The following is a 25,180-nucleotide window of genomic DNA, read 5'->3' on the forward strand; positions in this document are numbered from 1 at the left end:
GGCTATCAACAAGGATATCCCTATCCTTGTAGTTTTATCGCTGCATTACCAGCGATAACCTCCCAAAATGCCGCTATCGCTGGCTTTTTTATCGCCTAGGCGGTTAGCGTTGTTAATAACGTGATAACCAGGCAATATTATCCAGCGATAGCGGGCGTTAAAAAAATTAACGCTAAGCGCCCTTAGCGTTAATTTTCCCTGTTCCTTGTTAATATGCCCCTCTATTTAGCTGATAAGGTGGAAATGACGGTGATGTTGAAAGTACTGGAACCCTAATAAAAGTAAGTTCTGAAAATGCTGTATTCTGTGCACAACATAGTTGTAACTATTGAGCCAAGTACTGATAAGGATCCTTGGTTACAACAGGCCTTTAGAGTCGATAGTATTGCAATCTGTTGAAAACTGGACTCAGTGAAGTCCTCTTCTGTTTTCTTCCTGATCGCTGGAAAAAACCCACGACTACTTCCAATAGCCACAGTTGCACCCTGAGCTTGACATACATATTACATACATATTAAAAGTGTCATGTGTCTCCTTAAAAGAGTCCCAGTTGGGAGGGAAAAACAACAAGGATCGGAAGAAATCTCTTTGGCAATATGCATTGCTCTTGATTGAAGCTGGAGAGCTTTGCAAGAGTTGGGAAGCAAGACACCAAAACTACCATGAAGCAGTGTGAAGAATGTATCAAGCATAATTTTCCTGGATGAAGGAACCAACAGGAAAAAACCTGCTCCAGAAAAAAGTTGAAAAAATCAGGAATAGAAAATGTGTAAAGTGGCCAATAAAAGTGACGAAATATAAGGGAATTAAAAGCATTGCAACACATCCTTCTCAGATTCAGGCTTCCATTTTATGAGTAGAATTACTTCACAGGTAAATGGTCAAACACCATCTGGAGAGGAAAGCTCTGGCAGCACTAACTGGGAAGAAGCCCATCTTCCGTAAGAATTAATATAATCTTACTCACACCCACTGTGACAGGAAAAGCGCATTGGCATATGGCAGGAACAAGAAGAGAGGCCAAATACCCACATCATGCCCTTAACCCATCTGGTTTCTCTGATCCTCCATATCACTGTACCCCAGTCTCTTCCCACTCAAACAACATTCCTGGACTGGGTGCAGGGCAGCTCTCCATCAGGTGAAACTCTACAGGGTTACTACATCTGTGAACAAGCCAGCAGCAGCTGTGGTCCTGATTGAATCAGGCTAGTAATCCTTCCTGCACACTACGGGCATATTTACATCGACTTGGAGTAGGGCAGTGCCACAAATCATGTTGTGGTGCTGCCCTAAGCAAAAGGGCAGAAATGCTCCAAATTTACAAGATGCAGTGTACTCCTGCCCTTTCTGCCGGCGAGCAATTTGAAGCTGAGCGCCAACACAGGCACCATCGCACCATGGACACATTCCTGTACAAAAACAATATTGAGGGGTGTTTTTCTCTTTCCAGGTGTGCTTCAAAGGAAGCGCAAGGTTTTGGCGCTGCCCCAGGATTACGAGATATTTTAAATCTGGAGAAGCGTAAAAGTCCAATGGTGTTGCGTGGGAACATCCACTGCAATTCCCATGGAACACCTCTTTGAGGCAGAGTAAGGCAAGGCAGGCACTTATGCTGCTTTGCCTTACTCAAGGCAACGAAAAGCCACGCAAGGTAATTTGACGTGGCTTTGTAGATATGGCTAAGCCTTGTGCACCACTGGAGTGTCACAATAAGGAGTTGGCCTAATGGCTAGAGCAGTCGACCTTGAATATGGGGAACCGGGTTCGAGTCTCAGCAATGTCGCTGAACATCCTGTGATTCTGGGCAAATCACTTAGGGGTATATTATCAAGGGGTTTATCTCTGCTTTTTTGGCTTTAAAAGCCAAGAAAGCGGAGATAAAATTATCTCCCTATTACCAAGCTGTCGCTAACACCAGTTAGTGACAGCTAATAGGAGATAGCGACCATCTTGGGCCCCGCTTTGCATGTCAGTGATATTTATCACTAATGACATGCAAAGTGGGCGTGCCAAGATGTTAGCGACTGGAAACAGTCGCTAACATCGCTATCTCCTATTACCAACTTTTGGAGATATTCGCGCTAAGCGCGAATATCTCCAAAAGCTAACACCTGCCCTGAGCAGTTCTTCACCATGTTATCCAATGGGAGGTGGATAACATGGCTAGGAGCATTTGCTCGATAATGCATGAATATCGCTGACTTTTCAGCGATATTCATGCATTGCGGCCGTTTTTTATCGCATTTGCGATAAACCTTGCTAATAGCAAGGTTTATCTGCGATAAAAATCGCCGATGTGCGGTGATAATTTTTGTCTCTAAACAAGTTAGAGACAAAAATTATCGCTAGTTGTTGGTAATATACCCCCTAATCTCCCCGTGCCTAACAACAACTAAGAAAATTAATGTGTCCTCATGTAATGTAACTGGTGCTATGTAAAGCGCTCTGATACCCGATTTGGGTCAAGTTCGTGCTATATAAAACTCTGTAAAATAAAAAATAAATAAATGATGTTCTGGTGCCACATTCCTTCTACCAGTGCAGAGTCAAATGCCACGGCCCCGTCGTATTAGAACAAAGGCTACACTCTGTTGAGTTCTGTCTGGAGATGTAACACTGGCTTCATGGCTTTATTTTTCTGTGCTCCTACTCCTTTTTCTCTGTTGCAGACTTAAAAGTAATGAATAGCCTAGTTCCGAAACTGGTGTTATCATACATAAAACTGAAATGTAATGCCACTCTATGGAGATGATTCTCATGGTTATTGTCACATCACTGCAGGGGAGTATTTTTCTTGGCAGGATCATAAAACTATTTCTTTCATTCATTGCATATGACAAAATAAGCCATTTGTTTCACACTAGGAATTTCACATTATTCATTGTCAAGGGAAAGACTAATTTAAAATAGGAGAGTGAAAGTTTTGCAGAGTTGATTTTTGCCAACTTCATGAAGTTTCATTACAACGTTGTGCCAATTTCCGTGAAGTTGGCAAAGTTTTTTTTAAACAAATTAGCCTTTGAAAAATCCCACATAAATTGCATTTACTGGAAAAACCACAGCACGATGTAATTAAAAGAACTTGCACCATACCTTGGTTTAACGGAAATGTTTGCTGCATGTAAAGTTTCGAAGTTAGTAACCCTCACAATATTTCTCTAGTAGAATTATAATTGTGCACACTTTTAATTTCAGCATCAGTATTCAACTCTCTGTGTGCGCAGGGTGCTTTCCATTTCCGTTTTGATAAAGTGAGATTCAATGGCCCAGTTACTACAAAAAAAAGGTACTAAACAAACAGGAATTGACTGGTACAAAGTCAGCAAGTTGGTCGTTCCTTGGGCATCTAGACACCCACTTGGTGCTCCAAAGGACCTGAACTAGCTGCATAATACACCTACAACACAAGGAAAGAAATGAAGACTTCAAGAGTTCAGCAAGGCTGCACAACAGTTTTGACGGCATATCATAGCATCCGTTCATAAATATGTTTTGTACTCAAACTTTCTTAACTGAGTTTTGTAAAGCATAAATCAAATCAGTGACAGCGATGTACCTGCTGAAGACCGTAAGTGCACATCAGTAATGCTAGTCTTCCAGGGAAGGAATGGGCTGTATCTATGAGATAGGGAGCATTCCTGCCATCTTACACTGGGCTGGCAGAAAAATGGCTGCCCAGCGCCAAAGCAGGAACTCTTGCACCATGACACAAGGGTGCATGCATTGAAATCAGATTGTTTTTGTGCAGGAAGGGGCTCCTTCTTTCACAAAAACAACTGTTATGCCTCCCCTGGGGAGGCGCTGGGTTTTGGCGCATTCCCAGATTTATGCTTTGTAGTAAATTTGGGAATGTGTCACGCATCGCAACACCCATGGGACGCCTCCCTGAGGCAGTGTGAGGCAAAACAGCAACTTGCACTGCGTTGCCTTCCGCCATTCTACAAGACCATGAAAAGCCACACAGGGTGGATTTCCGTGGCCTCGTAGATATGAGTGAGAAGCCTGCACCACCAGAGCATCATTAAAAGAGAAGATCCAGCAGCACAGGTCTCTTGTTAATGAGTGCCACAGGTTAGACGAGATAGCAGTCTCTCTATGTTCAAGTAGACAAGGTATTGTATCACTGTGTATACAGCAATAAAAACCAGATGATGTGTTGCCCCTCATAAACACGCCTCCCCCAACAACCCCTAACAAACTGGCATGAGTGTATATGCTGATGAAATAAATGACGTTGGTACCAAGGTCATCAGCCATGGGAGAGCAGCCAGGCTGTAATCAATAGCGCTGGAACATCTCAAATTCCCCCCCCACCCTTTAAAAGTGGAAAAGGTGGAGTGCTCTAGTACGTGTGTGGCACGTGAAGTGTGGAGGGCTAGTCAAGAGAAACAACATGTGGGGGCCCCAAATATATTCAACATTTTTATAATTTCCTAGAAGTATGTCTGCGATAATCTCCATGGTAACAGCTTGCGAGAGTTGCATGTGCCTCTGGGACATCAAGGGGGCCCTATTCTTCTTCTACGTTGCAGCCAGAGCTGTCTTGGCTGCCCCCAGACAAAACCATAGAATTGAACAGTCCCACAAAATCTTCCATAAATATTAAGTATGCTTTTGTTTATACTGTAGATGTTTATATGCAGAAATATCATATTGGCCTCAATGTATCAAGCCTTTTGCGATTCGTTAAGGCCGAAATTCTGCGAATTTCGTCCTTAACGAATCGCAAACGTACATTTTGGATATTTTGGAATGTATGTGAAATTAGCAAAATAAGGAATCGCAAAAAATTGCGATTCCTTATTTTGCTTAAGCATTTAAGGAATCGCAATTTTGCGATTCCTTAAATGCCATGTATGATGCTTTTTTAATTTGCGAATTCAGGTTAAGGAATCACAAATTAACACCAATTTGAGGTTCGTGTTAATTTGCGAAATCCTTTCAAAAACCAAAATTTGGCAATTTTGAGGGTGGCATGTGACACACATACATGCCCATAGGGCATGTATGTGCGCCATATGCACACACATGTAAGTTTCAGGGGTGCAGCAGGGTGTCCATGAGACACTGCAATAATCAAAATAGAATGGACACTGGTATCTACTGTAACCGTTGGTTATGTAGTTGTCTCTGAAAAACCCTCATAGACAGGGGCAGAGTCAGCACAAGGAGTAAAGGATCCTACACGTGGTACGGACCACTTAATAGCGACCGTCTGCACCCTGAGGAAGAAATACAAGCCCTACAATGAGGTTTTTCTCAGTATTAACAAGGAAAACTACACAAACTGTGTGAGTACCATTTACTGTTTGTATTGTCCTGACGAAAGCTCCACAGACCCTTTTGGGCCAAGGGGAGCTGAAACATGTCGACGTTCTTCAAGATAGATCAGGTAATCCAGTAACCCGATTACCATATAGATCGCAGTAACTCTTTTATCCGTCAGTGCCCACCTCTTTAAAATAAATTCAGACTGGTGTGACACTGCCTTTTAATTCTTCACATCACTCCTCTGCTGATGTTCCGGATATCTCTGGACACTTCTACTTTTACCAGAGGTTGCCTCGGGTGAGGCTGGCATAAAGCACTTTTGAAAAACCCAATGACTATGCCATGACGCCTGATAAGGGGCGGATGAAAACCATACACCGCATCGAAAAAGATCTGAGCGTCTATGAGGGTTTTTCAGAGACAACTACATAACCAACGGTTACAGTAGATACCAGTGTCGATTCTATTTTGATTATTCCAGTATCTAGTTAGGGGAACTGAATGGACTTCAACTCCTCTTCCCTCCCATTTGATGAATGTCCATGAGACACCCCTGCACCCTTGAAATAATTCTCAAATTGCGATTAGCAAATTGCGAATTCGCAATTTGAGAATTACTTCACAATCATTCCTATGGGCCTACTGGCCCATAGGAATGCATGGGAAATTATTCCTTATTTGCGAATTCGCAAAATGCGAATTCGCAAATAAAGACTAATAAGGAATCGCAAAAAAAAGCTATTTTTTACATACATTCCATTTTGCGAATTCTAAATAGCGATTCGCAAAAAATCGCTATTTAAGATTCGCAAAATGGAATCTTGATACATCTAGGCCTAAATGTCTACAATTGTCATTGTAACCAAGGATGGGGAGTATGATAACTAGGAAAACTAAAATGTCTCAAATTACTTCAGACATAAAAAGACTTGATCATGTTGTTTTCTTTTTTGTGTGTGGACTTAGTTGAAAGCTACCTGGAGGCTTTCCTCGTGCCTGCAGGAATACTTTTTATTGTGTTTATATAGCATAAACTTGTACCAAAGAGAATAAGAGCACTTTACATGTGCTCCAGACTACATTACACAAGCTCAAATTCACATTTATTTTCTGGTCTGGCATTAGCCAAGACCATTTGATTTTGCTAAAATTATAAGTATGGCATTCTTACTTAAAGGTGCTTTCAGCCACCCCTCTTCACCCATTTGTCTATTGTGTCATTTACAATTTTCTTAAACTTGTTACAGCATACAGACTGTGGCAATGGGTCAGCCTACTTCAGCAATTGGTTCACCTCACTTTGAATGACTGTATGTTTCCCATTCACACTGAGCACATCTTCTCACAAGCTAGTTCTTTCAGCTCCAGTGTTTTTGTGTTTACATAATAATTTCTTTACTGTTGAGCTGTGTTTAGAGCCTGAGGTGAAAGCAGGGCTTTTCTATCAGATGTGAGATGTGCCTCCTGCCAATTCTGTTGTAAATTCCTTTTGAAGTGCCATTTGCTTATATGACTGCTGATATTTCACAGCATAAACTGATTTTGTCCATATGAAAAACTTCTGTATTAAGCTATCCTCTTTTTAGTATGTATGCATTATACAAACCAAAAGCTTCAGTATTATATGTGTAAATTCCTAAGCAGACAGTTCATGTTTATTCTGTACTCAATGTCACCAATGGTTCTTAAGAAACTTTGCCTTTTTCATGTTTAACCTGCCACACTTGTAAGACAATATGTCTGTATGTATATATATATTCACTGAAAAAAACATAGGTTTCAGAGACGTTATAGTTAGAAATTAGCATTTAAAAAAACCTTAGAAATTCACTGAAAAAACCATAGGTTTCAGGGGTGTTATAGTTAGCTGCACATTTCACTCGTACAAAACCATAGAAATTACCCCATTATAGATAGTTCTGCTGACTGTAACTCGCGCGCCCGCAATACACTGCGGATGATGTCACATATTACATCATTCATGACATGGTCAGTGACATCACTGATGACATCACTGATGACATCTCAAGTGACATCAGTGATTCTTGTTGGAGCATCTTTACAGAGACATCTCTTTTCCTTCAAGAACCCTTTTTTGCTTATTTTTTGGGGTGTTTGTGATTTTTTTTTTAAATGGCTTCTGGACAGCAGCAGCAGGAAGGATCTTCTGAAGAAGAATTTTTGCAGGAGGCACCACGTCTACAAAGGCCGGAGTATATCGTGTGGAAATTCTTCTCTTTTCTACCTGGGAAGAAAAAGGTCAACGCAAATAGGTGACATGCAGAATTTGTGAACAAGTGCTGTCAAGAGGCAGTGAAAATAAATATTCTTGTGGCACTGCCTCAATGTATAAACATCTGAAAACAATACATCCTCTGAATCTGGCTTGGGAAGAATGTAGGCGAGCTACTATAAACCCCTCACCTGCTGTGCCAAGTACATCTTGAGCGTCGGCAACCACACCGGCACTGGGCATTAGGCCAGAATTCGCCTTTCTTGAACAGCACTTTGTGAAGTGCAAAAAACTAATATGCTTCGGTGAGCAGTCGGTGGATGCAGTTTGTGCTGCGCAACACAACGATCTTTGTTAATTTTTGGTTTTTTGGAATGATAAATCATTCCAGAAGTTTCCTGTTTTATTTGTTCTTTTTTCTTTATTTTTTTTAAAAACACCCCAAAAAATACAAAATTGTTCAAAAACATAAAAAAATATAAAAGAAAAAAAAGAAGAAAAAAAAGTACTTACCAGAACTACCTTATCTGGTAATCTGTGAAAGTTTGGTTGAATATATGTGTAGAGCATGATTGACTGAATGAATGCATTAGTAGTGTATGGTGAATTTATAGGTGAAGATTTATGAGGAAGTTCTGCAGCATGACACTGCGAGCTTTTTAGCTGCATTGCGCTGTGGCACAGGGATGTGACATATGTACATAAATATGTTGCAACTCTATGCTTCCCTCTGCACTGCTGCACAAAGTGCAGCCATGTGTTGACACAGGCATTCTTGCACCATGGTGCAAGGATATCTGTGTTGTGGGGAGATAGTTTTTTTGTGCAGGAAGAGACACTCTCCTGTACAAAAACAATCAGTAAAGGCATTTTACTCTTTTAATGTATGCTGTGGAATGCAGCATGCATTGAAAGAGAAAGAAATGAGGAGAAATGAAAACAATCCTCCTTTTTGTGACTTGCTACACTAATTCTAGGATGCCACAGCATTCACACACGTCTCCAGATTCATGATTTCTCATAAATCTGGAGATGTGTCTTGTTCTATGAGTGTTGCTTGGGAACATCCACAACAACACTTATGGAACGCCCCTTCAATGCAAAGTGCTGTATATGAAGGGGTTGTATTTACAAGGAGAAGAAAAGTTACGCAAGGTGGCTTTTCCTCTCCTTGTAAATAGGAAGTAGTGTCTGGCGCCATCACTACATTACAAAAAGTGACGTACTGGTGGTGCAGGGTGCTTATAAATCTGCACCATAGGTGCTTAGGTATTGGCAGACTGAAACAATAAGAACATAGTACTGGTTGGGTGATTGAAGAATTGCAATAAGAGTGACAGCATGTGTCCCACGTTGCATGGGTACTACTTCATTATTTAATGGAGTGGACCAATAGTATGTATCTACTGAGAGATTTGAAGGGACTGTGCACATTATATTGTATGTGTACTTGTGTTTGTGCCTAAGTCATTTTATAAGAACACTACTAGTAACTGGAATGTTGACAGTGTTGCAAACAGAGTGAACACTTAATATTTGTATTTGTATTTGTATAGTCCATTTATATCGCGCTAACAATCGCTCCAGGGAGCATCTCGGCGCCAAAAAGAGGACAACCAGATGAAAAGGTTGCCTTACTGCTCAAGGAGACCAAAACCGGAGTCACGCCAGTGCTCTGGCCATTGGGTCTGGAAGATTGTAAATCCAGGTTTTCAATTGCTTACGGAAATCGGATTCCCTGTCTAGTGCTCTTAGTGCAGGGGGCAGCGCATTCCATGCTTTGGCACCCAGTACCGCCAGAGATTTACCCCCGCGGGTTTTGAGTCTGAAACTTGGAATGGTCAAAAGATTGGCATTTGAAGATCGTAGTGCGCGATTGGGACAGTATTTAACAAATTTTTTTCTTAGGTACATGGGGCCTGAATTGTGTACAGCGCGAAAGGTAATTGTTAGTACTTTGTGAAGGACCCTTTTGATTATAGGCAGCCAATGCAATACATTGAGGGCTTTGGTTGCTGAAGATCTTCTTGGCCATTTCAGAACAAGCCTTGCCGCAGCATGCTGTACCATCTGGAGTTTATGTGTAACCACCTTATTGGTACCAGCATACAGGCTGTTGCAATAGTCTATGCGAGAAGTGACCAATGCAATCGTGACTGTTTTCCTAGCTTCGAGGGGCAGCAAGTCAAAGAACTTTCTGAGCATTTTTATTACCCCGAAGCAGGTGCCTGCCACTTTTGACGCCTGATGTTTAAACGATAAGTCGGCGTCAAACTGCACCCCCAGGTTGCGAGCCAAGGAGGTAGTGTGGGGTGGTATTTCAGCCTTCTCAGGCCACCACAGTCTAGGGATGAAATCATTATTAGGGCCTATGGGCATAATCTCGGTCTTGCCTGTGTTACATTTTAAGTGGTTTTTCCGCATCCACTCAAAAGTGGCCGTTAAGCAACACTTGAGTTTTTTTCCCAGACCTGGTTATCTTTGTCCATGACCAGGATCAGTTGAGTATCGTCGGCATATGCTATTACATCTATGCCGTAGGACGATATCAGCTGTATCAGGGGTGCGGTATAGACATTAAACAATGTCGGACTCAGGCTAGAACCCTGAGGTACTCCCGTTGACAGTGGCTTCTCACTGGAACGAAAATCCCCCAAGGTCACCACTTGTCGCCTGTTACCAAGAAAGTTTTTTATCCACTCTAAGGCAATGCCTTTTATGCCAGATGTTATTAGCCGGTCTATTAAGATAGCATGTGAGACCGTGTCGAAGGCCGCCGACAGGTCTAATAGTATCAGGACGGCCTTCTTGCCTTGATCTAAGGCTGAGCGGATGGTTTCTGTGGTGAACAGGAGGGCCGATTCGGTGGAATGCTGGGTCCTAAAACCAGCTTGGTTAGGGTGCCATGTCTCATTCTCTTCCAAGAAGTGTGTCAGCTGTTTGTTCACGGTGGACTCAGTGATTTTGCACAATGCTGGAAGTAATGAGATCGGACGTAGATTAGAGAGTGTGGTGGGGTCGGGGAGTTGTTTTTTTTGTAAGGGTTTTACAGCTGCCAATTTCCACTCAGGGGGAACGTAGGCAGTGGACAGAGAGTTGTTAACAATAGTATTTATGTCCGGGTTAACAATATCAGCAATGAGATGTAGGAGTCCTATAGGACATGGATCGAACGGAGATCCTGACTTGGTTGCCAAGATAGCCCGTTTTGACTCCTCCAGGCTGATTGTACGGAAAGCTGTAAGCTGAGGGACTTCCTGCCTAGTATTTTCATCCTCATATATTTGATCGAGGGTGGGAGCCTCAAAGTCGTTCGTCAGCCCCTTAACCTTTCCCTCAAAGAAGTCTGCGATAGAATCACAGAGCGCCTGTGAGGGAGGGATGTCCTGCATTAGCCATTTAGGTTTACTAAAGTCTTTTACGATATTAAAGATCGTCTTCTGTTTACTATTGGCTGTTTCTATGGCTGACGTATAGTACTTTGTTTTGGCTTGTTTGATTAGTGCATGGTACGCTTTCTTGATCTTTTTATATTTACTGCGTTCTGTGCTGAGGTAATTTTTCCGCCAGCTACGTTCAGCCCGTCTAAGTTCCCCCTGTTTATTTTTGAGCTCTAGGTCAAACCAGGGGGCGGATCTCTTCTTATTCCCGGGTTTACGCTTGTGTCTTCCCTGACCAGTCATGTTTTTTAGTTCCGTCATCCATTCCCTAAAGATGTTTAAATTTGGGGGTCCTGCTGCCTTAGGTTTACACTCTTTAGCTATTGGTATTAATTCGGGGTGCTTCATAGTGGCTTTCCAGTCCTCTTGTCTGGCCTGGTTATTTTTGCAGGTATGCTTATTATTAGCATTAGTTTCTGGTATGATTGAGAAAGGTATCAGTACATGGTCTGTCCATATTTGGGGTTTCAGCTGGTCTATTGATAAGGTATCTAAGTTGGTAGCAATACAATCAATCGTGTGTCCCGCCTCGTGGGTGGCTGGGGTGTCACATATTTTAAGACCCAGTACTTCCATGGTTTCTCTAAAGGAGGCAGTAGATGTCTCAGTTATAGATTCCAGATGAATGTTCACATCCCCCAGCAGGGTAAAGTTTGAGTATCTGAGTATCAAAGGGCTTAGCGCTTCTCCCACACTTCCTAAAAAGTCAGTGCTAGTGCCGGGAGGGCGATAATTAAGGATAAGTGCTTAAGTATTGGTGGAGTGATAGGATACGTAGATACTGGTAGATACATGATTAAAGAAGTGCATGGGACAGACTGAATGATTCCTACACTGTATAAGTACTAACTGGGTATTTAGAAGAGTGTATCAATAATATCTAGCTAGATAGAGGTCTGCTTGGATAGTACACAAAATATTATAGCTGTACTTGTATTACTAGCTAGGCCATTCCATAAGTTCATAACTAGTAAGTACATAATTATAGTATTACAAACAGAGTGTATAGTGAATTTATAAGTGCTTAGGTATTGGTAGAGTAATAGAATAAGTAGATAGTGCTGGATGGGTAAATGGAGAAGTGCATGGGACAGACAGAAGGATTCCTAGACTGTATAGGTACTAACCAAATATTTAAAAGACTGTATCAACGCTATGTAGCTGATTAGATGTCTGCATGCACAATGCACAGAATATTGCAGCTGTACTAGTTATTCTGATTAGGCTATTCCTTAGATACTTGACTAGTAACTAAAATAATATCAGTGCTGCAAAGACAGAACATGTTGAATTTATAAGTGCTTAGGTATAGGTAAAGTGATAGGATACGTAGATAGTGCTGCATGGGTGATTGGGAAAATACACGGCACAGACAGAAGGATTCACACATTGCATAGGTATTAACTGCGTATTTAGAAGAGTGTATTAATAGTATGTAGCTTGTTAGAGGTCTGCGTGCATACTATACAAAAAAATGCACCTGTACTTGGTTAGTGGCTAGGCCATTCCTTGTGCATATGATTATTAACTAGAATAATTTCAGTACGGCAAAGATAGTGCAAGCTAAATTTATAAGTGCTTAGGTATTGGCAGAGTGATAGGATACATACATAGTGCTGGAAGGGTGAATGGACATGTGGATGGGAAAGACAGAAGGTTTCCTAGAATGTGTAGGTACTAACTGAGAATTTAAAAGACTGTATCAATACTATGTAGCTAATTAGAGGTCTGCATGCATAGTGCACAGAACATTGTATCTGTATTAGTTTTTTGATTAGGCCATTCCTTAGGTTCTTGACTAGTAACTAGAATAATTTCACCGCTGTAAAGAGAGTACATGCTGAATTTATAAGTGCTTACGATTTGGCAGAGTGATAGGATATGTAGATAGTGCTGGATGGGTAATTGAATAAATGCATGGGACAGACAGGAGGATTCCTACACTGCATAGGTACTAACTGAGTATTTAGAAGAGCGTATCAATAATATGTAGCTGCTTAAAGGTCTGCATGCATAGTGCACAAAATATTGTAGCTGCACTAGTTTTATTGATAGGCCATTCCTTAGCTACGTAACTCGTAACAAGAATAATTTTAGTGCTGCAAATAAAGTACATGTTGAATCTATAAGTGATTAGGTATTGCAGAGGGATAGCGTACGTAGATAAAGCTGAACGGGTGATTGGAGAAATTCATGGGACAGACAGAAGGATTCCTGCATTGCATAAGTATTAACTGGGTATTTAGAAGAGTGTATCAATAGTATGTAGATGTTTAGAGATTCACGTGCATGGTGTACACAATATTGTACCTGCACTTGTGTTAGTGGCTAGGCCATTTCTTAAGTATATGACTTGTAACTGGAGTACTTTCAGTGCTGCAAAGAGAGTGTATGCTGAAATTATACGTGCTTAGGTATTGTAAAGTGATAGAATATGTAGATAGTGCTGGATGGGTGATTGGAGAAGTGCAAGGGACAAAAAGGAGGATTCCTAGATTGCCTAGGTAGTACTTTACTTAGTAGCTGGTTAGAGGTTTATATATATATATTTATTTATTTATATATTATATTTTATAATTTAAATTTCTCAAAATGTCATACTTTAGAATTAGGATCTGTGAAAGAAAAGAAAAAAACAGTTATAATATATAATATTATATTTCTTACAGCACAACACAATTTTAACATTATATGAATAATTTTACTTGCCTTTTTTGCTGTTCTCAGAATATATTGAATTTCACTGCAAACAGAGATTTCAATGTTACTCATCACATAACAGTGGGCAAAAAAAAACAATCAATAAGATTGTTTAAAAAACCCCAAATCTGTGTCAAAAATATTTTCAATATAGTCAACTATCTTTGCACATTCCATAAAAACAAAATCCTTGATAACGTACCATAGAATACAAATAACACATATATAAAATGCTTCTTTCTAAGATAATTTTGTTACTACAATATGAAAGAAACAAAACAATAATTTAATCAAACATTCTTTATAATTTACATATACTCTAAATGATGTTCTTTAAAAATATATGCTGTGAGAATGTCCAAGAAAAAGGGCAAGCAAATACATTAGAAATTCCTGAGCATTCTGCGTAAATTGTGTAGAACCAGAACATATATCCAAAAGATTACGAATATCAGAAACACTTTGTATTTTCCTTTTATCAGTTCTCAATTTTTCATAAATACAATGCAACAAGGAACAAAATCGTTTTTCACGATTCTCCATAATTTGCTGTTGCAAACCTTCTAAAAAAAAAAACAACATTGACCACTACATTAGCATAGCAGTTGATACCTGAACTATTTTCTAATTGATACCCGTCTATCTCTTCAATAGTGTCCTTTTTCTTTTTGCTTGCAATCTCAACATTATCTTTATTTTTTTCCTTCTCTGTAACTTCACTACAGATATTCTCATATATTCCTTTTCAACCTACTACACGCTTTTCCTATAAAGGATATTAACCTAAATTGTGAGCATACACTCTTCGTAACCGATTATACTCTTTTACACAGTTTGCCTCTGCACTAATCTTTGTCCCTTTGTCAAATACAATTCAGATAAAGTTCTGACTCGGGACAAAGCGACATATGACATACCCTCTTTAAACAAGGTATTTCCAATGTTTACCAAAGCATTATCTAGATTTAAAGCTTGAGATTTTTGAATACTCACTGCCTATGATAGAGAAAGAGGAAACTGTTTTCTACAAACAAACAAATCTTTAACAAGCAAAAAACGAACTGAACAACGACCAATTCATTTTACTTCTTCAATCTGATCAAATTAGATTTTTTTTAATTCTATTCCATCATTATTTTGATAATTAACAAAATCAACAACTTTACCCATTGCTCCATTTACTAAACCTTTTTCCACATCCAAATGACGCCGTAAAATTACCCGACAGTTTACACATACATATAAATTATTTTCTAAACCAGCAGTTTTAGATATAGATTTTTCTAAAGAATCCAATTTTGTTTTTAATTTGTCCATCAAACTAATAGTGATTCCTTCATGCTCTATTTTATCAATGGCTTCCATTTTTATTATTTGTTCATTTTCTAACTTTAACTCACGCAGAGTTGGCATTAAGCATATTATAGATTTATTTTCTACAATGTTTTCATATATTTTTTCAGGAAGTATATTTTCATTTGGAAACAAGTTTGTAAGTAGTCGACTTTGCAAAGCTTGTTTGCCATGTTCTGTCAATACTACACTTCTTATATCTTGAAGAATAGTTCCATAATCAACATCGTTTGCCTGTCGCATACTTTTAATGAGTTCTTTGTATTCAAAATTTGACCAAACCAACACTTCCCAAAGACTTTTTGGTTTCTTCATGTACAAGTGTTTTAAATACTGGGTGTCCTTTTACGGGAGTGAGTTGCAGTAGATCTCAAAAAACTATCACATGTTTTCCTCCAAATAAGACATTGTATTCTGTTTTAAGAATTTGCTGCATTCTGCACAAAGGCAAGCATTAAGTTTGAAACCATGCTCACCTCATCAATAATCAGAAGTTTCATTTTCTTTAGCACTCCTGAAACTTCATAGTAAGCATATCCAGATAGTTTTTTATATTCCAATTTATTTTCATGCTCCACAGGTAGCATAAGTAAACGATGTAATGTAATTCCTTTAATGCTGTGTGCTGCCAACCCAGTTGGAGCAGTTACAACACAAAACAAAGGTGAGTCAGTTGTTTTCTGTAGATAACTGGACAATACTTTAATTTAGAAACTTTTTCCTGTTCCAGCATGACCACTGACATACATTCGGATAGGTTGAAATGCTGTGCATGTGCATTCTTTCTTTTCATGAAGAAATCAATGATCAACCTGTTGTCTTACTTGCTGATATATTTATTTATGTTCAACATTTAATTGTACTTCCAAGTTTCCTAAGTCCATAATATCTTCTTGAGCTTGATGAATTGCTGTTTCCACTTTGTTCATGGCGATTGCTGCTTCATTTTCAAGAATTGGTTGTCCTAGTGGATCTTGACTCAGTGGAGCAGAACTTTGACTTTATTGAGAACTGTCTCTAGGAATCTCAGCTGCAATAGTAGCTTCTTGATCAATTTCATCATTGTACATTTTGAGATAATTTGCAAAAACTGTACATTCCATGCTATATTTACAAGCATTGAAGGAATCTTCATAGTACTGAAAATCTCCAAGTAATTCCAATTCTGTACGCCACGGTTCGAAGAGTTGCAAAAGTGCTAAGTAGCAAAATTCTCTTTTATCAGGAGTATCACAAATGATTTTTCTGTGATTAATCAAATTTCCTTTCCTTTGTTTCACCAAACATCCTTTGGAACCAATCTCTGCATATTTTCCTTCATTTATGTTTTCTGTAGTATTCCTTTTAAAAGTGTAATATTGCAGCACTTCATAGAGACATATGTTCTCAAGATAATGACTTCTATTTGGATAATATTTGTCCAACATGTTTGTTTTGACAATATCTGTACTTTCCCATTCTTTTTCTGCTAAATATTCAATTTCTCATATAGATTTAAGTACTCGATTTTGCGTTTCAGCAAGACCTAAACTCACCTAAATGATTCTGCTAGACTATGAGTATAAACTTGCAGATGATAACCGATCTGAGCATTCATACGCTCCAATTTCTTGATGGGACAACATCTTCAAACTTAAACTTAAACTAGAAAATTTCTTACTAAGATTCTTCACGTGAGAAATTTCTTCCTACATTTCTTTCAACTCTGTCTTTTCTGATTTTGTTATGTAAGATGTCACATACCGGGCAACAGCAATGGAATTATCCGCAACATACTGGATATCCATATTAGCATTCCAAATTGAGAGAATAACTGGAGTATAATCATTGATATACTTTTATTCTTGACTTCTTCTCAAATTGTATGTATTTTTAGATTTTCTAGTAATGGTATGTCTCACAGCTTCACAAACAACCCGTGGAGAAGGGGTCAAAGGGATTCAAAGTTTAAAGACCCGTGCCTGGTTCATATCCCTAGCTACACTACATGTACAACACAAAAGAACACAGGGGGTCTAACAGCCAACTAGTCTGGCTGGGCCGCCAATACGGACTACCAAAGTCTCGGGGTGCCTAAGTCACCAAAGGACAGCCTTTACAACAAGGGTGAACAACTACCAATATGTGAAAGAACAACAAACACTGTACAGACCATTTAAAGATTGGTTAGCAAAATCCAAACCATTGGGCAATGGGCTACCATCAAAACGACTTGATGATCAGTCCTATCATCTGGTCATCCCAGGTGTGAGTTGGCTGGTCCCCTGCTCATTGGGACAAAGACGCCACACCATTAGTTGCTGGTCTTGGATTTGGTCCTACCAACATAAATGAGGCGCCAGTCAAGGAGACAGTCAACAAATATCCGTCTAATAACGGGCCAACATGTTTCTGCCTAGCGGGCAACCTGTCCCATGGCTTTCATCAGGGCCTCTGCTCTTTAGTTAGTTGCACTTGTTATTGAATGAACAGTGATTAAATCAAGAAAACATACCAAAAAATAAATTATGAATTATGAAGGTTGGAAACGATACAACCTGTACCAACCATGAACATTAAACCTCCATGTCACTTGGAAAGTATTATTCTACGGAGGAAATATTTAGCAGTTAGTGTCATATCATGTAACAATGTCTGCTATTCCAAAACATATGTGTCTCACAGCTGACATGAAACTCTTTACTCTTCCTTTGGATATTACTGAATGTAGAAATCCAAAACGACATTTGGTATAAATCTTTTCCTTAGACGTGTACTTTCGTAGACAGTATTTGCCACTTCGATTACTTTGGAATCGTAACACTTGTTGCCTTAAGATGCTCTCTTCTGTTCTTTTTGGTAGAGCACATGTGACATAATCTTCAATAAAAGACAAAGCAGTGTCATCCAAATCAGTTCCATATTTAGGTGCATCCTTGATCCATAAAAGCATGTGTATATGAGGAGCACCTCTAGCTTGATATTCCTTTCTATAAAAGAAATCCACAATGTCTCCATACATTAACATGATCCAAAGAGCCCAATTTTCCAGGTGTCTTGTATGTAATATTGTTTAAATTTAAATATGCTTCTTGAAGAAATGCAGGTAAATCATCCCAAGCATATTCAGAACAGCTTAGGGTAACAAACCATGTAGGAGTTTCTAAGTTCCTTAGCATACATTTAAGTTCCCCATGATGATGGTACCAATACTCATTAGTACCACACTGACATGCCATCAAATTAATCAGCTGAGATTCTAAATGATCATCTCTCTGATGTACTTTATCCATAAATTCTTTTGCAGAAACATTTTGATGTACTCCTGTTTTGAATATATGGTTGACCGCATATGAAAGTCCAGGCAAGTCACTCTCAAACAATAGATGAAATATATATGGTATACTTTGTCAAAATCTTGGATCTTCAGCATACAATCTTGTTTTCCGATATTCTGATACAGGAATCTGCACTGATCATTCATCATCTTGTCCACCTTTTGGGAACAGGTGCGGAAAACAACAAGCTTCCTAACTTTTTTCCCATACACTCATGGGAGTCCCCTTCGCTTTCTTCATTTGGAATAATTCAATAGTACTCTCAATCACTTCTTTCGAATGAAGTGGATGTACACTATAGAGTTAATAGATTTCTTCACTTTTGGACATATTCACTTTTTCAATTTGACCACTTGACGTTTCACTATCATATCCTTAAAGTATTTCTTCTTTTTCCACATGCACATTTTTTTAGTAATCATTGTTCTTTATAAAATACAATGTTGCCTTTTGCACTTTCCTGAAATCCACTAATTCCTGCAAGATTTTCTTACTCTTAGTAGGAATACCATTAACTAGAATAAGTAGTGGTTCACTTTCTACCTTCTCTACACCAATAGTTTCAATATTTTTCTTTAAATCTAGAGGTAAATATACAACTCTTCCTTTTAATCCTCTTTGTAAATCTGTAGGAGGCAATTTACCTGTTTTAGGCACCATACAAACAATAGCCTGAAATGGGTGCACACATTGAATCAGAATAGACTCATACGTATTTAAATCTATCAGTTCTGGAGGAATAGTTACCAACTCTAGATTATTATGGACAGCTCTACCAGGCATTTTATTCTTTTTTTTTTTTTGTTTTTTTTTAAACCTTTATTCAGCTTATGGGCAGTACACAGCGTCTGCCTACAACCACTACGGGCCGGCCGCCATGACATACAGAAACATTACAGGTCATCGCAAAAAGCGGAAAGCGAAAAACAATAGCGCTACATCGTATTAACAGCAGACGGAAAAAGAATCATGCAGGTTTCATTTTATGAGATTAGAGAGAAATCGTACACTCAGTTCAGACAACCGACAAGGTGGGCCATACGACAGAATATCAACCAAAGGAACCACAACGATGGGAGTCGTGCGTAAAGCATTGCAAACAGTATACACAAACAATACACTACAGTCCGCGCAAGACTGCGCCCACCCAATCGACAAACCACTTCAGGATGTATATGCAAACGTAGCCACTATCCAGCAGGACTGGAAAGGGCACTTTTTATAGCAGGAAGAGAGGATACGGCGTCATACAGTGAAGCGAATTGTATCGGGAACAAGCCACGAAGGAGGAAAAACACCCATTGAAAACATAATCGGGAGGAGAAACAGGATATGCGAGCATTCAATGGGTACGTATTGTTATCAGCGCTATGCACACAAAATCCCAGAAACAGCGCAAACCCCATAAGCACAAAGTGCGGAACCCACCCAGAAAGGAACACCACCCGATCCCCGGCCCGATCTAAATATACGAGAAGAAGGGAGAATACAAAAAGGAATAACAAAGGAAAAAGGGAAAACAACCAAAACCACGAAGAATAAAGAAGGCCATAGAAACATAAAACAATACAAAACATCATCCCCCCACCCTGCACCACTGCATGTGACTACGGCCCCCCCCCCTAGCAGCGTGCCTGTCGCCCAGTAGGAACCCGAAATATAGACAAAAGAGATCAGAAAAAGGGGAATAAAACATAGAAGAGAAAGGCAAGAAAAGGAGAAAAGAGAAAAGAAAGAAGAAAAACCTAATCCACAGAAGGCCGGAGGAGGGCCAGCGAGTTTCCCCAAAACACCACAACGTTTCATTCCGGCCGCCCGATCCCAGACCCCGCAACCAGTACAATACCCATCTACGATATCCCCGGTTGTCCATCAGTGTCCCAGCGATGCAAGTGAAACAGTCCCGACATAATGGGGAGCGCTCTCAGCCCTGCCCCCTGCGATGTGAAGCAGCGACATAGTCCGGCCTCACGGTAGACATCTTGAAGGAAGCAGGCGAACCAAATAACCAGATCTGAGTGGAGAGACGATCAATAAAGTCCATCCGATACACAGCAATGTAGGTGTCCGTGGCACAAACAAGAATAGCGCACATCCGCGATCCCCCGGGATTGGCAAGCCCAGTCAATAGGAGTCGCGTCAGGATGAGGAATCGAGACACGCCAGGGACCTCGGGAGGAGAAACAAGACATGGCGCCCAGCCACGCTGCTCCAGCCGCACCACACGTCCCGAAACTGCAGCCTGCTCCAAGGATATTACAGCCGGCATCTTGACTGCAATTGGGTCTCGCACCTTCAATTTGCCAGTAATAGCCGGAGTGGAGGGACAACAGAGGGCAGCATCAACATGAGACACAGTGTCCTGCCCCCGGTGGCGTCCATGTGCAAGCAATGGCGCCACAGGGGAAATCAAAGCCAGCCGGTCTCCCAGTTCACGAGCAGCCGAATGTAGAGCTTCTCCCAGAGTAGCCAGGGCGCACATCACGTCACTGAGCAGCACTGGTGCACAGGGATGAGAGGATTCAGCTGTCCTCCGCACGCGGGGCAAATAAGGGCAGCACTGCCCGTCAAGCCATCCACCATTACCATCCGTGGCCAGCCGGGCACCGCGTAGATCCGAGTAATGGCGCAACCAGTCTTGAGGCTCAGGGAAGGCACACTGCATGGGCGCAGAGTATGAGCGTTCGCGTGGGAGGGCAGCTGTATTTTCGGTAGCAGCCCAGGGTCCGCTGTATCAGGAAGGGAGAACAGCCTGTAAGATGGCGCTCAGCCCGGCTCGTAGGGAGACAAAGTATCAAGTAGAGTCGTGTCAGGGTGAAAAACACGATACAATGTGTTCCCCGTAGCGGCGACGTGCGAGCCCCTAAAACAAGAAAGCACGCCACAGGGAGCTGGACGAGGCTTGCGCCACCGTGGGTGGTCCACCGGCGACGGCGACTGTTGTAGTGAGCGAGGCCGGTCCCAGTACGAGAACAAAGACCCGGTCGCAGCCGCGCAGCGCGAGGCAGGGACGGAGATGCTTCAATCGTTGCACCGCCGGGGTCCAGCAACAAAGCACACCAATAGATCCAGGGTCTCTTCCCGTTTCCGCCGATACTACGTAATAACAGGATAAACCACAGGATTAGGCGGAAAACGGGAGAAAAGCGAGAGGGTCGGCGGAGCCGAGAGATCAGGCGGCCATCATGGTTGCTGGTTAGGCTCCTCAGGCATTTTATTCTTGTCTAATTTGTTAGAACAATATTTACACATACGCTGATCAGAACCCAAATCAAAGCAATCCTCTACCAACAAATAAGTTGAAAATTCCTTCCACTTATCATTATTTTATCTTTCATTTTTTAAATATAGATCGACAGTCGTAGTCTGATTTTTATAGTGAGTTCGTCGGCAACAAATACAAGAATAATTTGGCCTTTCAGATGAAATCACCTTACACTTTGTTATTTTGTTCTTACATTTTTTTTGTAGCAGTATGTTCTACATTGTCTACAACATCTACTTCTATTAATGTTTCTCTTTCTGCACTCTCTTATTCAGGACCAAAGTAACAAAACTCTATTTGATAGCAAACCTTTTTTACATCTGATACTGACCCACGTAAAAGAGCACTGTTCAACTCATTTAAAATTATTGCTGGACTTTTTGCGTGCTACAATCTTCTGACTAACTTCTGCATTTGAGAATGATGTACTGATAACATTCTGAAATGATGAAAAATACTTTGACATAATTTTCTAGAAAGACAAGCCAGAGAATGACCTTGCAAACCAATATTTTTTCTCACTCTGCAAGGATCTAGTCCTTGCAACATCAAATCTTTTGTTTAACACTTTTTTTTACTATAATCTCGTAAGAAATTTCATAAAATATTAATAGATTCCTGTTGTATACTACTAATGCTACTGCAATCCCAAGTATACAATGGGGCTTTAGGATGACTCCCTAGAACTTCATCAGCTATTAGTTCTTCTACATTTCTAGAAACCATCTTCTCTTTCTCAACAGCACAAACATTTTTAACCTCATAAGTTCGAGAACTGGTATCAATTGCAAACAATAAAGTATTAGTCTGAAAATAACTCTCTTCATTAAAGAAAGGCTCTGAACTTGAACTGTGTTTCCATTCACCCAACAAAAATATCACAAAAATGTGTTCTGTTATTTACTCTTTTCTTCTTTACTTTTGGCCTTCATAAAACAGATTGGTTTATCTAGTGATCAAATTAGATGTATGACATTACAACGCATGCTTTTACCATGCATGCCTTTACATCGCAGTTTTTACAAAGCATGCTGTTACAACGCATAGCGTTAAGGGGTGCTGGATAGTGAATAGTTTAATTTACTATTCCAACTCCAGTCCCCGTGGATAGTAGGGAAGGTGTTGGATAGTAAATTAAATCCATTCCCTATCCTAGAGCGCCCCCCAGCGCAATGAGTTGTAATGACATGCGTTGTAATAGTTGCGTCGTAAAGGCACTGCATGGTAAAAGTTGCGTTGAAAAGGATGTTCCCCGATCAAATTCTGTTTAAAATTAAAATAAATAATTTCCTTTTTAATGCAAAAGCCTTCTCAACAATATTTTCAATTTCTTTTTTCTTTTTATGAAATGGTGCTCTTCTTTTGTATTTCATCACATATTTCAACAAATTAAAGACAACTCTATAGTAAAACATCTTCTTTTTATTTCTTCATACTGACTCTGCCTCCTTTTACCATACATTTGTGTCTTTTGAATATAAATTCCCATTTTTTCAATTTATTTTTTTCATATTCTTTTTTGTTGTTGAGGCATTCTTTATACTTTTCACAATCTGCACACTGTTTCGAAGCTTTGAAATGGTTTTAATAAATTCTTTTGTTCTCTTACTGCAAGACTTTTTCTTTTTCCCCACATATTGTTGTTCATCCAATACTTGCTGTTGAATTTTCTTCAAATAATAGTCCTTTTTCTGCTATTTCCTCTTTTCTTTTTTTTAGCCATTTTTTTTAGTTTAAACATCATTTAAACACTCCCTTTTGAAATCACAATTATTGTACTAAAGTACACATCTTCTAATTAAATAATTATTGGAATGTATAAGTGCAATACAAATGCATAGACAGTGAATGAGTACCTAGAGTACTAGTAGTTCACAGTGAGGCCACTTTATAAGTACTTATGTTTCAGCAGAGTGATTTCATAATGACATACTTCTGTCAAGATGAATGTAGGAGTGCACACAGACTCACAGTATGATTCCAGGTAAGCATGACTATTCCCTGGACTTCTGCAGGACTGACTCAGTAGTCTGCAAGGGTTAGGGGACTTTAAATATTGTGCACATTTGACTGCAGCACTGCTTGTCTGAATGCCTGATTCATTCTCCAAGTGCATAGACAGTGACTTGGTTCTCAGCCTGCTAGTAGTTGACAACAGGATAGGTTTATAAAGGCTTATGTGTCAGTCGAGAAATTAAATAAGGACATGCTTCTGTCACGATGATTTGTATGAGCGGACACAGACTCACAATGTGATTCCAGACAAGCATGACTATTCCCTGGACATTTGCAGAACTGAGCCAGTAGACTGCAAGGGGTTAGGGGCCCACATACATTGTGCGCATTTGACTGTAGCACTGTTTGTCTAAATTCCTGACTCATTCTTTTAGTGCATAGACATTGACTGGGTTCTCAGACTGCTAGTAATTAACAGCAGGATAAGTTCATAAGCGCTTATGTGTCAGCAGAGAGATTAAATAAACACATGCTTCTGTCAGGATGATTTAAGGAGTGGAGGCAGAATCACACTATGATTCCAGACAAGCATAACAATTCCCTGGACCTTTGGCTGACTGACTCAGTAGTCTGCAAGGGGTTAGGAGACCGCACACACTGTGCACATTTGACTGTACCATTGCTTGTCTTAATGCCTCACTCATTCTCCAAGAGCAAAGACAGTGACTGGGTTCTCAGAGTGCTATTAGTTGACAGCAGGATACGTTTATTAGTGCTTATGTGACAGTAGAGAGATAAAATAAGGACATGCTTCTGTCAGGATGAGTTTAGGACTGGACACAGACTCACAGTGTGATTCCAGATAAGCATGACTATTCCCTGGACTTTTGCAGGACTGTCTCACCAGTTTGCAAGGGATTAGGGGATCGCATACATTGTGCACATTTGACTGTACCACTGCATGTCTGAATGCCTGACTCATTCCCCAAGTGCATAGACAGTGACTGGGTTCTCAGACTGCTAGTACTTGACAGCAGGATAACTTTATAAGTGCTTACGTGTCAGCAGAGAGATTAAATAAGGACATTCTTCTGTCAGGATGATTGTAGGCGTGGACACAGATTCACAGTGTGATTTCAGACAATCATGCCTTTTCCCAGGAGTTTGGCAGGACTGTCTCAATAGTTTGCAAGGGATTAGGGGATCGCATGCATTGTGCACATTTAACTGTACAACTGCTTGTCTGAATGCCTGACTCATTCTGCAAGTGCATAGATAGTGACTGACTTCTCAGACTGCTAGTAGTTGACAACAGGATACGTTTATAAGTGCTTATGTGTCAGCAGAAAGATTAAATAAACACATGCTTCTGCGAAGATGATTTAAGGAGTAGAGACAAACTCACACTATGATTCCAGACAACCATGACTATTCCCTGGAGTTTTGCATGACAGACTCAGTAGTCTACAAGGGGTTAGAGGATTGCATACATTGTGCACATTTGAATGTACCACTGCTTGTCTGAATGGATGACTCATCTCCAAGTGCATAGACAATAACTGGGCTCTCCAACTGCTAGTAGTTAACAACAGGATACAATTATAAGTGCTTATGTGTGAACAGACAAATGAAATAAGGTCAT

The sequence above is a fragment of the Lissotriton helveticus genome, chromosome 4_1 (assembly GCF_964261635.1).
Source record: "Lissotriton helveticus chromosome 4_1, aLisHel1.1, whole genome shotgun sequence".
Classification (NCBI taxonomy): Eukaryota; Metazoa; Chordata; class Amphibia; order Caudata; family Salamandridae; genus Lissotriton; species Lissotriton helveticus.